This window comes from Dermacentor albipictus, chromosome 6, assembly GCF_038994185.2.
Source record: "Dermacentor albipictus isolate Rhodes 1998 colony chromosome 6, USDA_Dalb.pri_finalv2, whole genome shotgun sequence".
Classification (NCBI taxonomy): Eukaryota; Metazoa; Arthropoda; class Arachnida; order Ixodida; family Ixodidae; genus Dermacentor; species Dermacentor albipictus.
Window position 1 is genome coordinate 68767287 of NC_091826.1, and position 16339 is coordinate 68783625.

Sequence of the window (16339 nt, forward strand, 5' to 3'; positions counted from 1 at the left end):
GGGTTCCCTTTCGTATAACACAACATCCCAGCACCTATTCAGTGCTGGGATGTTGCCCAACGAGACGTACTTTTATACCTATTCAGTGTTGGGATGGGTTTGCGGACAGGCTCTTCGTCCAGGCGGCTAGGGTCGGCACTCTAGCGTCATGCGTGTTATATGTCGGGGTGTCGCCACGACCCCGGACAGCGGGTGGAATAGGGTGTGGCATGCAGGTGCTCGCGCAGAAAGTAGAGGTGGGAGAAGATGTTGCACTGCATTTGCCTTGACAGCCACCGGGTACACTCGAGATGAGGATTGATGTGGCAGTCCGTGGGCGCTTGAGCCAGCCCTGCCTCTACAGTGATTAAGTGAGAGGTCGAAGAAGAAATGCCGCCGAAGCCAACGTGTCGACAAGGGGGCTTGTTCTCGAATATGCCTGGCGTTAAGACGTACAAGTCCCTTGAGTGTTGAAACGTCGGCTAAATCAGCGACAACAATTGTTCTATATAGCACAGTTAATCACTTCGAGCCTCCATCTTCCTGCGAATCTAGCCACCTCCTATGGTGTAGCTCAGACCCTCTCGATACCCCGGCACTCGTGCCATGGAGTCCTCGGGCGGCTGCATGAGCAAACCAGTCATTTCCAGGGAAATAACGCATGCCACAAGAGAACGCGCCCCAGGCGCCGATGGTGTCGTGGCATCGATGGTGTCGATGGCATCGTGACCTTCGCCGATGGCGAAGGACACGATGCCGCGCGAGAACGCGCGGGATGTGCATCTTGTGAGTCGATGATGCGCAACAATAGAAAGCTGGGCGAAATGGATTTGCATTCGTCGTAGCAGTGCAACGAATGAACTCATTGTGGTGCGACTTGCCTTTTATATGTTCATGGGTGTGGTTATGCTGTGGATTTCGGGCCCTATGACGTTGTTTCTTTTTTTTTCCTCTTTTGTTACTACACATATTTTTCATATTGTTGTTTCTGCTGTGTGAAAAGGAGTATCCGTCACCATGATATGGTGGCTACGTCTCTTTCTTTTAATTTTAATTTCAATAATAAAAAAAAAACCGGCACGCGTCCATTTGTTGCCAGTGATGCGAATGTTGACATGTGTGAAACTCCGCTGTCCTTGCCCCCTTTTTTATTATTAAAACTGCTCAGTACTGATTTAGGGACGCCAGGCTGTAAACATGTATTTACACTAGCGACATCATTCTCATTCAAACTATAGCAGGCGTTCGTGCGAAGACGGCGCAATGCAAAAAGAAAAAAAGAAGAAAACTGAGTATCTCCAAGCGACGGCAAACACCATTAACTTGCTTCGGTCTAGCTACGTGGCATTTGCATATTTTTAAAGTTTGGCTCAAGTTGCGGGAAACAGCCTCTCTCTCTCTCTCTCTCTATATATATATATATATATATATATATATATATATATATATATATATATATATCCACGTTTTATTGTTACACGTTTTATAGAATAACTTTTATTGTTAGCTGTTTGTCGGTTGCAGTTGTTTGGGCGCGTTACTTTTTTGTTGACCCATATAGTGCTATAATTTACTCATTGTAACTCATGTTGTTTGTTGCTTCATATTTGTTTTTATGCTGTGCCTTCCTAGCCTGATTGCTTTGTATTGAATTGTTTAAACATCTACTATGTCTAGTTTGATGAGAGCAATGTAACCGCAACTCCTGTCTTGGCTTGTGCTGACAGTATGAATAAATAAATAAATAAATAAATAAATAAATAAATAAATAAATAAATAAATAAATAAATAAACATAAATAAATAAATAAATATTTTCATTTTTCATGTACTCTACAAAAGCATAATAAAAATGCGCAAGAACTGGAGCCTAACAGATGTCCCTGGACACTTTAGAAAACATTGACTGACTGATTGACATTATTTTGCGCGTACAGAATTGTAGTCCCACATCCATACACACGCACACTACACAGAATGTGAGGGCAGCGCCACCACGTGTCGTTACGCTCTGTCTCGTGGCTGCAGCGTCACGACAGTGGACGGTCGCCGCCGATGACACACGCAGCCCAGAAGCCACCGTCGACCCGATGGCGCGCCGTAAGGTATACAGGTTGTCGCTGGCATGAGTGGACAAATGCAGCCTCACACGTTTGTCTGCACGCGTTATTTCTCCGCGTCCGCGGGAGACTGCAACCGTCGTAAAACCTTGACGGTAGCACGTTCTCGCCAGCTCCTGCAAGAAGAGAAACGACAACGAAGCTGTAACGGCAGCCTTGGCAATCGAGCGGAATTCGATCCTTGATTCCAAAAAACTAGACATTCCTTTAAATTCTCAAAATATTCTCTTCTTCGGGGCATCTGTATGGAGCTTTAGCTACAAGAACACCTGCGGGGCCATTTGAGAGCATCTCGTGACACAAGGAGTACACCAATTTTAATCATTCTGAATCAATAGTGGGATGATTCAAAACATCGCCGATCGTGTGTTCGAAATTACTTTAATACTGCCAGATGTGCTGTCGATATAGAATTATTATTATTTCATTATTTCAGTCTCTCTCAAGTTAGTCTGTTTCCTAATTGTCAAAAATTTCTGCCGTACCCTGCCTTATACTTTTTTTCATTTTCGCTTGATGAATTCACAATTTATTAGCGGGTGTAGAAATAGGAAGAAGACGAAGCGGGAAAAACACCACGAATATTTGTGCTGTCATTTCCGTGTCTGTATAGATTGCGTTCTTGTTTCTGCGCCCGCTTTCAAATCGTTATATTCGACCACGCTGATTTTACAAGACATACGAGATTTCGCACATGAAATGTTTGCCGAGATATTTGACTCCAATTGCGTGGCGACGATCTCATGCCTGGGGTCCAAGTCTGTAAGCGACCTCGAGTGTTCTGAAAAGCGCACACACACTGTGCGGATACGCGACTCTCGCGCGTCCCCTGATATCTTGTTTTCACGCATGGCTCCTGTCTTCTGCAGTGCGGCGTCGCCGCGTGGCCTGGCGCCCGCGGTGGTCGGAGTGGTTGAGGCGCAGTGCGAGAGATGGCGCGAGTGTTGCGCTGCTAGCGCCACCTCACGGCAGGGTTACTTGGGCGCGCGGGTAAGATAAGGGTCTCTCTTGGGCGGCGGGTCGGCGAGTGCCGCGGACGTCCCGCGCGCGCGCCGATCCATGCTTCTGCGAGACCGCCTCGCGTGGCCTGCCTTCGAACGCGCCACCGTTCACGTGACCGTACGCGCGAATGACCAGGCGTTGGGATCCAGCATGGGGCGAACATATTCCCTCGCTAACCGGTCGCGGTGAGTCGGACTTCTAGATTTGTCGCGCGCCCATAGGCATGTTTTGGGGATAGCAACTCGGCTAGAAGGCATTGATCTATGAAAGGTGCAATAAATGCCCTTGTGATTGTTTGTACTACTGTGTTGTCGTTCCTTTGTCCCAAGGGCGGGTGTGAGAACCCCGCAACACACACACACACACACACACACACACACACACACACACACACACACACACACACACACACACACACACACACACACACACACACACACACACACACACACACACACACACACACACACACACACGCCCCATATTACAATTTACCAACTGTAGCCGGTGGCTTTTAAAGTAATTATCCACTTGGAAGAAATTCCGAATGGAATTCTGGGGCTTTGCGTGCCAACAACACGGCCTGATTATGACGCACGCCGTAAAGGGAGATTCTTGATTAATTTGACCACCAGGGGAACGATCTTTTAACGTGCTCCCAATGCAAGGGAAAAGGGCGTTTTTGCATTTCGCCCCCATCGAGATGCGGCCTCCGTGGCCGGGATTTGAGCCCGCGACCTCGTGCTTAGCAGAGCAGCACCATAGACGCTAAGCCACCAGGGCGGATAAAGTGTGCGACGAAATGCATATGTGTTGCGGTAAGTATTGAGCTAGAATGCATTAGAACGCGTTTTGGTGCAAAAGTAAGGGAAGAACCGTCCATTCTTACGTATGTAGTTTGACTGGGCTTATCCTAAAATGTGTGCTAGTTTCAAAATTCGTTCCAAGTGGAGAGAGAGAGAGAGAGCAAATGATAAATGAAAGGCAGGGAGGTTAACCAGGAGTGAGTCCGGTTGGCTACCCTACACTGGGGAAATGGAAATGGGGAGAGAAAGATTAAAAGAAGAGATGTTCCAAGTGGATGTGCCTTACGAAACCACTGGCCTCAATTCGTGCATTACATGTACGCGAAACCAATTAGCTGAAAGTCAGTTAGGTAAATTCGGTTAATTGGTCAACAATGCATATTGGTTTCCAGTGTAAGTAACGTGTACTTCTTCAAGCTTTCCAGCTGAATATTTGTTCTAAATAACACATGGGATTTTCAGAAGTATTGTTAACGTTAAAATAATATATATATATATATATATATATATATATATATATATATATATATATATATATATATATATATATATATATATATATATATATATATATATATATATATATATATATATATATATATATATATATATATATATATATGTAACGCCTTGGCTGAGGCGAAAGGATGAGGACGACGGATCTTTTTGGTGCGGAGCGCAGAACGACACTATACAAATCTAGTTTGTCTCTACTTCTAACCATACGGAAAACCGCCTGCTTCTTGGCCAATCCCCCATAGTGGGTACGCGCCACTGTCTGGGACACAAGACAAGACACCGTTTCTTGGGCAATCATCCATCGTGGGTAGGAGCCACACATGTGATAGAAGACGACGACAACGACAACAACCAGTGCTGGACTGTTTTTCCTCAAGAGACTTGTCAATGGACAAGCAATATGTCCGCTAATCTGGACCCGAACCGTCGAAGTAGGAGCATAATACCAAGAAGCTGCGGAGTTCTTTTTGTGTCTGAGGTGGCTTAAAGGCACTGACTGCTTCTATTACCCGGGGGTCTCGCCTGACACCATCTTTGTCGACCAGGTGACCAAGGACTAATGCTTGTCGTTCGCCAAACCACCATTTCTTGGTATTCAAAACCAAGCCGGCCTTTTCGACGCCGTTTAAAACGACACTTAAGCAGGCGTTATGCTCTATGAAAGTACGTTCGAAAATGACGTCATCAAGATAGCACAAATACACCTACCATTTCAGACCGCGAAGAATCGAGTACATAAATCTTGCGAAAGTAGCGGGAGCATTGCAAAGCCCAAACAGCATAACATTAAATTGATACAGTCCATCGGGCGTCACAAATGCAGTCTCCTCCTTGTCAGCAGGGTGCATGGGGATCTGCCAATACCCCGATCGTAGATCTCTAGGGAATAAAAGTAGGAAGCCGAATGCAGGCAGTCGACGACAACGTTTGTTCATGCTTACCGATACATCAGGGCATCGATCGCTAAAGGCATCGGGGCATGGCAGATGTTCCAAACAACATTCAATACGTTCGACTCCTTTTTAGTTTCGAGTGCTGAAAAACTACTGGAAATTATGATTTATCATAACTTACGGCAAATTGTTGAAGAAAATACACGAGAAACTTTATATTCTAAGTCATTGTTAGACCTTGTGTTCCTATCTTGCAAAATAGCTGCTAATAGTGTGTCAGTCGAACCAGGAATATCGGACCACAAAATGATATCTGTCGATATACCAATCGATATACCCAGTCACCGGCGGTTACCTGCTTTTAAACTTATAAAAGACTACGCGCGGGCAGACGATACAACAATAGTAGATAACTTAAGTCTAACATTTAGTGAATTTGAACTTGCGTCATCTAGTGAATCTGTAGAAGACTTGTGGCAACGTTTCAAGGAAATCGTCAAGCATTGCGTAGATAAATTTATTCCTACCCGCATGAAAAAAACAAAGCAGCATAGCCCATGGATAACTCGGGAAATAATACACTTAAAACGCAGAATAAAACGATTACACAAAAATAAACAAAACCCATCCCAGGTGTCCAATTTGCGTGCTCAACTAAAATTAGCGTTACGGGAATCTAAGGAAAAGTACTTTAACATAACGCTTCCTGGGTTCCTAAGATCTTCGCCACAAAAGTTTTGGATGCACTTAAGGGATAAAAAAGAAGAGATACACCAGATAAAAAGCGGATCTCAAATGATCACGGAAAAAACGCAAATAGCAGACTGCTTCAACGTATTTTTCCAGTCAGTATTTACGAAGCCGAGAACAGAGCAAGGAAACAATGAGCGCAGTGAATTGGGCGCCTGCGCAATGCGCCCACTAGAAATCACTCAGGCTGGCATATTTCAGCAATTGCTTACGCTTGATGCCAAGAAAGCAAGCGGGCCAGACGGGATCCCAAGTGAATTTTTACGGCGATATGCCGAATGGATGTCATTCTACTTAACCATAATCTTTAGAAAATCCTTGGAAACCAGTTCACTACCCCAAGATTGGCGTAGCGGTGTTGTGATTCCGGTTTTTAAATCCGGCAGTCGAAATAAAGTTAGCAACTATCGTCCCATATCGCTTACTTCTGTGACTTGTAAGCTTATAGAGCATGCAGTAGCAAAGCATATCGTTCTTTTCCTTGAAGCCAATAACTTTTTCTTTTCGTCACAACATGGATTTCGAAGCGGATTATCCACTATATCGCAACTCATTGAGACGGTTCATGATTTTTATCTAGCTTTGGATGCCTGCGAACACATTGACGTCATCTGCATAGATTTCGCAAAGGCCTTTGATAAGGTACCGCATGGTAAATTGCTTTTTAAAATCCAGAACGCAGGTATTGCTCCAGACATTGTGAACTGGATTGCATCCTATTTGAGAGGTCGTGTACAATCCGTCCGGATTGAAAACATCATGTCTAATCCACTAGAAGTATTGTCTGGGGTTCCACAAGGGTCGGTATTGGGGCCGCTATTGTTCTTGATTTACATCAATAATATTTCAAGTGTTCTGGAATCACCTGTTAAAATGAAACTTTTCGCCGACGATTGTTTGCTTTATACAACTGTGGCAGATACAACCGACCAAAGGAAAATTAATCGGTGTCTCCAAGGTTTACATGACTGGTGCATAAAATGGGGAATGGAAATAAATTATTCGAAATCGACGTTTGCTCATATAACAAGAAAGAAAACTGTGCCTTCCTTTGACTATAAAATTGGTGATAACTCTTTGTTGAATGTACGTAGCTTTAGGTACTTAGGGGTGATCATTAATCATGACTTGTGCTGGCGCCTCCAAGTGGAGGAGGTCTGCTCTAGGGCTTACAGGAAACTGTTCTTCTTGAGAAAAAAGTTGCAGCATGAACCAACACATTTGAAGCTCATTGCGTACAAAACATTTGTTCGCCCGGTTTTGGAGTACGCCTCCCCAGCTTGGAGCCCTCACCAACTCTACTTGCGAGATAAACTCGAAAAAATTCAGAGAACCGCGGTACGTTTTATTTGTTCGCGTTATCGGAGAGCCGATTCTGTAACACACATGTTGAAATGCTGTGACTTGGAACTGCTAGAAACACGACGAGAAAAACAACGAATGAAATTATTTTTCCAGATAAACAGAAATCAAATAAGAATAAACAAAGAAACATACATTCGCCCCCCTTTAAAACACAGTGCGCGTTTAAACCACAGTGCTAGTGTACAACCTTATAAAACACGCCTTGATGGTTTCGAATACTCGTTCTTTCCTTCGTCTATTATTATATGGAATGGCCTTCCGGATTGCACTGTTACAGCACAAAATGTTAACGAATTTTGTAGTCTATTAGACTTGTATTACAATCAACGGGATCATTGAGACTTGAACATGCTTACTGTTATTCTGTGTATATTTGTTCATCCTGCCTGTAATTTGTGTTTGACAATGATGTATAATGTTGTATTGTCAATGTTGAAATGTAAATTTTTTATTCTTTTCCTCTCCTGTGATGGCCCTCAAGTGAGGGCTACAGTATTCCTAAATAAATAAATAAATAAATAAATAAATAAATAAATAAATAAATAAATAAATAAATAAATAAAAGTTGACTTAAAGGCTCTGTTTCGATCGAAATTCAAAAACGCGCGTGTACTCATATTCCTGCAAGCGCATATAAAAGATCCCCAGGTGGTCAAAATTGATCCGGAGTCTCCGAATATACGGCATGCCTCATAATCATATCGTGGTCGCAGCACGTCGACCCAGAATTTTTTTTTTAAACCGCACTTATATTGGTAAGCTGTGGGTGCAGGACCTGGCGTAGTCTTGTCCGGTCAAAAGCTGGAATGTGGATTCATACGCTACGGCTTGGCGGATCGCTGAATCATCCCGAAAACGAACCGGACGTGGCTGAGCTGATACGAACCGCACCGCTTGGCGACTCGCCCACGCGGCGCCCTTGTCGTGTAGTGCGATTAGGCTGGAATGACCCTACACGTCATTGGCTCGTGCGCGGACTTAGGGCACATTCACACCGGCGACTTGAGGAGGTCGCGCGACCATTTGCGACTCGCAATCGAAAAGCGACCGAAGGCGACTGATGTTCACACCGGCAAGCCCGGCTGAGCGCGACCCGCAAGTCGCAATGCCGGAGATTATCGTTCTCAGCGAGAACTCTCGGAATCTACGCGGAATTTGAATGCGACGCCGGAGGAGGCCGGATGTAGACACACGAAAGATCACTTCCGGTGCGCCGCTGATTGGTTTATCAGTTTTGCGACCACGGTCGCGCGACTGAAAAATCGCGCAGAGAGCGACTCGCCCAAAATGGTCGCTTTTCGAGAAAGGCGACCGTTTGCGACTGCTCGCAAAGCGACCAACTTGGTCGCGCGACCTCCTCAAGTCGCCGGTGTGAATGTGCCCTTAAGAGGAAGCTTTAGCTCGGGCCCAACTCCGACGCGGCCTATTCAAATACATGTAAAACGCAAAAACGTTTTTATGAGATAAGCCCTGGACCGATTTTGATGAAATTTGTTGCATTTGAAAGAGAAACTTAAATTCTAGCGACTGTTGGAAGCGGAATTTCGATTTAGGGCTTGAATTTTCTTAAAACGATTTTCAAATATTTGACTGTTTGAAAAAAATAGAAGCACGAAGTTTACAAATTCATAGCTCTGCATGAAGGACAGATATCGCGGTTCTGTAAACGGCATCCATTAGACCATTCAAAGCGCACAAATTCAATATGTCATTTTACATCTTACGTGAATTTGTTACGTTGGTTACAACGGTTTTGCAAAAGTTGTATTTCTCTATGATTAAATTTTTGAAATATTCATGTGTAACATATCAGTTTTGTCCGCTTTAGATGTACTATTAGGTGCCATTCACAGAATTGTATTATCATTTTTAGTGGTTGAGTTACAGAGCTGTAAACTTGATAGTTTCGTTTTTTGAAAATCTTCAATTTTTGCCAATTTTTAATAAAAGATTGACATCCTAACTCAAAAATTAGAAACCAACAGTCACTAGTTCTTAAGTTTGTCTTTTAAATGCAACAAACCTCGTCAAATTTGGTGCAGTGGTCGCCGAGAAAAACGAATTCTCCTTTTACAGGTATTTAGATGGGAGCACTCGAGCTAAAGCTTCCTCTTAAAGCGATGCGCCATGTCGTGTGGATCATGCGTTTTAAACCCTCCCAGCGCCGCTGACGTACCGGTACGTTCCCGCGTTTCTGTCCCCGCAAGAGTTGCTTTGGCATTTCCTTTTGTCTCATAGGAATTTGAGCACCACACCAACAAAGCGTTTGCCATTATCGGTGCTATCTTTTTTTCTTCTTTCTGCACAACCAAAAATAAATCTTCGTGATCTGCTTATGTTACCCAAGGAAAAAAAAAAAAAGGTGACGCTGGGTGTGTTTCAGCTCCGAAAAACTCGAGACTGAAATGGTGAAGATGAAACGCAGAACCGCTCTCAATATAGACAACCGCTAGACCGATTTGAAGTAAATCTGTGGCCCTTGAGAAACAGACATTCTAGCGACTGTAGGGAGCACACATTATTTTACATAGGACCTCAATTTCTCTTTACAAAAGAATGCCGTAGACTGGCAAAGTCATATATATATATATACATATATATATATATATATATATATATATATATATATATATATATATATATATATATATATATATATATATATATATATATATTATATATATATATATATATATATATATATATATATATATATATATTATTGTTAGTTTGTAATCTTTATACTTCAGATTCCTGAAAGCTTGCGATGTTGAATAATAAAAAAAATGTCTGCAGCATAAATTTAAAAAAATCTACTTCCTACGGGAAGTAAAACTTATCTTCTTTTAAATGCAACAAAATCCATCAAAGTCGATGCAGTGGTTACTGAGAGAAAAAAGAAAATTCCGATCCCATGTTATTACATACCCGCCGTGGTTGCTCAGTGGCTATGGTGTTGGGCTGCTGAGCACGAGGTCGCGGGATCAAATCCCGGCCACGGCGGCCGCATTTCGATGGGGGCGAAATGCGAAAACACCCGTGTGCTTAGATTTAGGTGCACGTTAAAGAACCCCAGGTGGTCAAAATTTCCGGAGTCCTCCACTACGGCGTGCCTCATAATCAGAAAGTGGTTTTGGCACGTAAAACCCCAAATAATATATATAATAATATGTTATTACATATATGATCTGGCGAGCAAACAGGCTAAAGCTTCCACTAAACAGAAGAGGAGGGGGAGGGGGTAGATGTAACATTGTATTCAACAATATATGTTTTAGGAGCACATACTTTTTGGTTCGTTTGATACAGCTACTGTATTAAGCTGTATTAAGTACCGTATCGAGAACAACGCAAGGACCACGACAATGTCGTTCGAATTCTTTCACGTCCGCATCACTCGAGCGCTATGATCACAACAACTTTATCTGCTCTGTTTTGTTTCGGTCCGGGTTAGAACGCAACACAGGCCCTCCCTCACTCTTATCTCCAGCCTCGCATGCATTCACAAAAGGTCGACGCGCAGGATTTTTTTTTGCTCAATCCATTCACACTGGGCTGGACACGTACGCAAGCGCAGGGCCGCCCCACCTGTACCCGTATCGGTCGCTGACCAAGGCTTGTTCCATTATTCACTATCTGAGCATTATTACAGTGACGTTCTTTGTTTTTCATCCCGGTTGTTGTCTTTGCTCACGATTATATCCTCGTACTTTTACCCCTCCCGTCCAAGGGCAACCGTTGTGCGAGAGAAACGAACTGCACATTGCTTGTACCAGCGCGAACCGACGGCTCATCGTATATTGTCGCCCACGCATGCGCAAATGAGATTAGTAGTGTCATCTCGAAACTCTCCTGATAACACGGCAACCTATGCGAACGTCTTCGTTGTGTTTTCGACTTTTTAAATGTTTGAGAGGACGCAGTAACTTGCGAATTCCACAGTGCGAAAACGCGCTAGCTGTTGCACATTGCATTTCACGGCCTACTCGGAGTTCGTACTGTAAACCGATTTACACCCCAAAGGGTCCTTAAGCGGTCAGATTGGTTTATAACTCACGCTCCTACACTCTTAAAACAGTTGCACCGTTCGGGGTGTACGTTTGTCACAGAACGGTAATCGTCATCTGTCTTGCTTACACTCTTAAAACGGTTGCACCCTTTGGGGTGAGTGAGTGAGTGAGTGAGTGAGTGAAACAACTTTATTTTGTCCACTAGAGACGTAAGCAAACGCCACGCCACCTGGCTAGGCCCACTCGGGGACCATCAGGTGGAACCTGACGGCCCTGTCGCGAGCCCTCTGGACTGCCAGGGTTTGAGAGGTCTGATCCTGGGCCCTAATCAGCTTCTTCATTTCCTCTTGAGTGAAAGGAGGACCGGCAGAGGCGCAGCCCCACAGGACATGTTCGAAGTCCGCATAGTCACCACACAGAGGGCAATCCGGGCTTGGGAACCGGTCGGGGTACATTGTGTGTAGCGCTGCGGGGCTCGGGTAAGTGCTTGTTTGCAGTAGTCTGAGAGTGACTGCCTGGGCCCTGCACAGCGAGGAGTGCGGCGAAGGTAGGACTCTTCTTGACAGATAATTGTATTGGCATATTTCGTTGTACGAGCAGAGAGGCTCGGGTCGCCCAGGAGAGGACGCGTTGCCCAGCGCACGGTCAGTCAAACCTCGTGCAGCCGAGTGCGCCTCCTCGTTGGGGTTGATCAAGGCACCCTCAATGGTCCCAAGGTGCGCAGGGAACCAGGCCAAAGAGTGATGTTTCATGTCTTTGGTACTTTGGATGATACGTAGGGCCTGGGGAGCCACCATTCCCATCTGAAAGGCCCTGACAGCGGCCTTAGAATCCGAATAAATCGTGTCATGTACACTGTCCGTCAATGCAAGAGCAATAGCAACTTGCTCTGCAACGCTGGAATTAGAAGTGCGGACGGTAGCGCAGCTAAGGATTTTAGCATCACAGTCGATGACCACTGAGGAGAAGGCCTCTTCTTGAACGTAGGAAGCAGCGTCTACGAAGCATGTTCGGTCCTTGTTCAAGCGGGCACTGGCGAGCAGAGCTTTACCCCTGGCTCGCCTTCGTCCTTCGTTGTAGGTAGGATGCATATTTCGTGGCACCCGGTGTATGTAAATTTTGGACCTTACGTCGCTGGGCAGCTTCACAGCGTCGAGACTGACGACCATGGGGTTACGTCCCAGCTTGCCAAGTATGGCTCGGCCCGCTGGGGTACCGGAGAGTCTGACGAACTGGGAAAATTCTTGGGCTTCAACGATTTCTTCGAACGTGTTGTGAATTCCCAAATTGAGAAGGTCTTTTGTGTGCGTTCGCATGGGAAGGCCGACGGCAAGCTTGAAGACTCTTCTGATTAAGGCGTTGATCTTGTTGCGCTCCGATACGAGCCAATTGTGCATAGCCCCTGAATAAGCGAGGTGGCAGAGCACGAAGGCGTGGATAATGCGGATCAGATTGTCTTCCTTGATTCCGCAGTACCTATTGGCGATTCTTCGGATCAGGCCGAGGGCGCTTTCGGTCTTGGAACAAATGCGTTTGAGGGCGGCTCCATTGGCCCCGTTTGACTCGATAAACATTCCTAGGACCCTGATAGTGTCTACCCGCGGTACTGGGGAGCCCTTACCGGTGAATAATGTAATGTGGCTCTCTGCTGCTGGCTTCCAGGATCGGTGTGAACCGCCTCTGGGCCTCTTCTTGTAGAGCAAGAGCTCGGATTTAGCGGGCGAGCACCTTAGCCCGGTGGGGATTAGATACCGCTCCGTCACATCGATGGCCTCTTGCAAAGCACCCTCGACCTGCCCTTCACATCCACTGGAGCACCAGATGGTAATGTCATCCGCGTAGATCGTGTGGTTAATGTTGGGGATTTTGTTCAAGGCCCTCGACAGGTTGATCAGGGAGATGTTGAACAGCGTCGGGGAGATCACCGCCCCCTGAGGTGTTCCCTTTGGACCAAGCTGGATTTCGTGGGTCAAAAACTCGTCAATCTTCAGTCTAGTGGACCTTGAGGAAAGGAAAGATCGCACGAAATTGTACACCCGTTTGCCGACGTTACACTCTGTCAGGCTCTTGAGAATAAAGGCGTGCGATATGTTGTCAAAAGCCTTTTCCAGATCCAAGCCGAGAATTGCCTTAGTGTCGGCGGAGGTAGAGTCAATGATTTGGTGCTTGATCAGTCTCATGGCGTCCTGAGTCGAAAGCCCCGACCGAAAGCCAATCATGTTGTGTGTATAGCATTCGTTAGACTCGAGATGGTCAGTAAGGCGGTTAAGCATGGCGTGCTCGGCCATCTTTCCAACACACGACGTCAGGGAGATGGGCCTTAGATTGTCGATGCTCGGCGCTTTACCTGGCTTCGGTATGAGTACTGTGTAGGCTGTTTTCCAGCTCTTGGGAATGAGGCCGCTACACCAGATTTCATTCATCTTGCGCGTAAGAAACTCGATTGAGGCGTCGTCGAGATGCTTGAGCATTTTGTTGGTGATCCCGTCGGGCCCAGGGGCAGATCTGCCGTTGAGGGATGCGAGAACTCGCTTGACCTCAGCCACGGTGAAATCCTCGTCCATAGATGGTACGTCACGCCCTTCGTACTCGGGAAACTGGGGGGGCACCGGATCGTCCGTGGCCGCCAGGTACTTGTCTATGAGGTGCTCTATGACTGCCTCATCTGGAGTCGGATCGGTGGCCAAATGGACAGCTTTCGCCAAGGCTCTCTTCTGGTTGGACTTGGTGTTGCCATCGTGCAGTAGGTGCTTAAGGAGACCCCAGCTTTTACCGTTCTTGAGCTGGCCCTCCACCGAGTCGCACAGCTCGTCCCATTGCTGCTTGCATAGCACCTTGCAATGAGCCTCTATCATCTTGTTTATATCGGAGATTTTCTTGCGTAGTCTTCTGTTATGGCGCTGAGTCTTCCATCTCGCGAGCAGTGCCTGCTTGGCTTCCAAAAGATGCGCCAGCCTACTGTCCATCCTGTCCACCTCCAGATCGGTTGTCACCTCCTTGGTGGCTCTAGCCGCGTCCTTCTTTATCTCGTCGCACCAAGAGTCTAGGTCCACATCATCGTTAAGGACGCGCTCGGAGCGGTTGGCTCGGAACAAGTCCCAGTCAGTGAACCTAAAGGTCCTCGTTTTGTTGCGGGCAGTCTTGATCACAGCTTCGATGATGCAATGATCGCTACCGAGGTCCATGGCTGTGTTGGTCCACTTGACGTTTTCCAGGTTCTTGACAAAGGTAAGATCCGGAGTCGTATCTCGGCATACCGAGTTCCCTCTCCTGGTTGGAAAGTCTTTATCGGTTATCAGCGTAAGATCTTCCTCCGCTGCCGCATCCCATATGTCTCTACCCTTCTTCGTATTGGTACAATAGCCCCACGCCTGATGCTGGGCATTAAAATCCCCCATGACGATTACAGGCTGACAGCCAGCCAAATGCACGGCCTTCTTGAGAATACCACTAGGCCTGGCTCTGTGAACGCTGGGTCTGCAGTAAACATTCAGTATGAAGATACTGTTTCTTCTTAAGCGCTGCGTAGGGGGGTCGACAAGGAGTTCGGCCATGACGTACTCGATCCCATTGTCCGCAAGACCAAGGTCTCGCTGAAGGCACGTGAACTTTTTACTGACCAGGATAGCGACCCCCCTTCCTCCTTCAGTGGAAGCCACCGTAAGGAAACCGGGGAGCTTGATAGGTGATGATGTGATCGTTTCTTGCAAGGCGATTACTTGGGGTTTGTCCTTTACGCTTTTTAGGTATTGTCGCAGGGTCGCCCGTTTGCTGGCGAACCCTGCGCAATTCCACTGCCACATTGTTATGACGTTAGTTACGTTATCCATGTTTGGGCTTGTGAATGAATTGCGAAAGTGCCGCATTCATAATGGCACCCTCCGTCGGTGAGGCAATGACGCTGGGCAACGTTGGGACTTGAGCTGTAGATGTGCTTGGCAAAGATCCGTGGCTGGTTCCCTCCAGCCTAAGTATTCTAGTGCTGAGGGCGACCAGGCCCAGCTGAGGGTGCGCGATCATTTCTTGTACGTGTGAGAGACCTGTCTGTATGTTGGAGATTGCGTTCTTGAGGTCAGACAGGAGTTCTACCATCTCGTCTCCCCTTGAGTCATCCAGGGCACGCCGCTTCACTGCAACCGTCTTGGGAGTGGCCTCCACTGTGTCCATGGCCGAAGAGCGTGCGGCAGGCTGAGAAGCTGGCTGTGTGAGCGCCAGTCTTCGTATTTCCGCCATCTCGGCGGCTAGCCGACTGATTTCCTGCTTGAACAGAGCGTTTTCCTTTCTAAGACTATCATTGGCACGCCTAAGCTCTTCGAGCTCATTCGTGAGACGCAGGTCGTGCGAGTCTTGAGAGTTGGACGCCGGCGTTTGGTTGCCACGGGCCCTATCGGCCCACGTTAGAGAGGACTTGCCTTTACCGCCGTTGGGGGTCTTCGAACGTGAGCTGTTGGAGGAGTCGCTCCCAGTACGGGACTTGGAGCAGCTTCTGGAGCTGGAGCGCGCTGGAGAAGGCGATGTAAGTCGCGATCTCGAGGTAGAGCGACTTCTGGAGCCCCGTCGGCTTGTAGAGCGGCTTCTCGAGCGCAAGCGTCTTCCGCCCCTACGGTTGGTACTGGATGGTGCAGTTGGTGCTGTTGGTGCTGGCGTGGGGAGCTGTTCTTGCTGCCTGGCACGCTCGAAGCGTCGTCGGCGAACAATGTATGGCGTCTTGAATCTGCGCGCACACTCTTTACCGGCTGTAAGGTGCGGACCACCGCAGATCTTGCATTTTGGGGTGCATTGATGCTGCTCATTGGGATTTGGCAGGCCGCATCCCCGACAGATGACGTCGCTCGGTGTTGGACATACATCGGCGCGATGCCCGAGTCTTCCGCAGGCGTGGCATACGTCCACTTG

The 16339-nt window shown here is 46.8% G+C and overlaps 1 long non-coding RNA gene across 1 annotated transcript in view; it reads right to left on the reverse strand.

The window, feature by feature from the left end:
- Nucleotides 1-1778: 1778 nt before the first annotated feature.
- Nucleotides 1779-16339, reverse strand: part of LOC139061168 (uncharacterized) — an 83754-nt gene continuing 69193 nt past the window's right edge. The window contains exon 2 of the long non-coding RNA XR_011515234.1: nt 1779-2214. This is a non-coding gene — a long non-coding RNA (uncharacterized lncRNA). The remainder of the gene's footprint in view (nt 2215-16339) is intronic.